The sequence below is a fragment of the Pseudochaenichthys georgianus genome, unplaced genomic scaffold (genome assembly GCF_902827115.2).
Source record: "Pseudochaenichthys georgianus unplaced genomic scaffold, fPseGeo1.2 scaffold_2228_arrow_ctg1, whole genome shotgun sequence".
Classification (NCBI taxonomy): Eukaryota; Metazoa; Chordata; class Actinopteri; order Perciformes; family Channichthyidae; genus Pseudochaenichthys; species Pseudochaenichthys georgianus.
The window spans coordinates 17,501-18,450 of NW_027262861.1; the positions used below are offsets into that span (position 1 = coordinate 17,501).

General features: G+C 46.4%; 1 long non-coding RNA gene across 1 annotated transcript in view; it reads left to right on the plus strand.

Moving 5' to 3' along the window:
- The window catches only part of LOC139433343 (uncharacterized), an 872-nt gene extending 304 nt beyond the window's left edge, over positions 1 to 568 (plus strand). Inside the window, exons 2-3 of the long non-coding RNA XR_011642864.1 lie at positions 261 to 321; positions 434 to 568. This is a non-coding gene — a long non-coding RNA (uncharacterized lncRNA). The remainder of the gene's footprint in view (positions 1 to 260; positions 322 to 433) is intronic.
- The last annotated feature ends 382 nt before the right edge of the window (positions 569 to 950 follow it).

Genomic DNA, 950 nt, shown 5'->3' on the forward strand with positions numbered 1-950 from the left:
GATTAAGCTAGCATACCGAAGCAAGTTAGCAACACACGTTGAACAGCCTTTTAATTGTAAATTCCGTTCTCTTAATGTCATTTGGTCCAACACGTTGAATTAGAGAAGAGGGGCTTCTAAACGGGATTGTATGCGGGGGTGGAGGGAGTTAAATATTAGATCAATATAACTTTGGTGCGTGTAAGAGTGAGTGTTTTTAGCAGAGCCATATTGTGTCCTTGTGATTCTGTTGATTATTACCTGTCTGTATAATGTTGCAGCCCAGCTGATTCTGGACTGATGGCAAAGGGAGAGGGACTTAAGTGAGAGTGAAAACACAAGGTACGTTTAATACTACTGTTTTATATAAGTAAACACGTTATCTCCCCAAGGCAATAGGTGTGCTATATAGGTGTGTATAACCCTTTCTCCTGTCTGTTGCTCCCTCTCTCAGCACAAGAACCAGAGGGGGGTTCAATGGAGCCTGAATACCTGCACTGAGACCCTCACCCTGCACCCTGAGACCCTCACCCTGCACCCTGAGACCCTCACCCTGCACCCTGAGTCTCAACTCTGTGTTTTTCAAGCCTTTCCCTGTTTTTTTGTATTAAACAACACATTAAGCTTTCCCAATGGTGTGGTTTTCGTTTGGTGAAAAAGTGCAAATGCAGTGTTTGTATATAATTACATCACATATTTTTTTGCTGTTGGTCGTGAAATTGCTCCTGCTGACTTGAGCCAGCCATTTTTTCCTCCGCTCTGTGTCAGTGGGGAAGCCGTACATTCGTACTCCTTTCTCGGAGCGATGTGAGCATCCCCAGGCAGCACAGCAAACCATGGTGGCGACTAGGAGGCAGCACAGCAAACCATGGTGGCTACTAGGAGGCAGCACAGCAAACCATGGTGGAGACTAGGAGGCAGCACAGCAAACCATGGTGGCGACTAGGAGGCAGCACAGCAAACCATGGTGG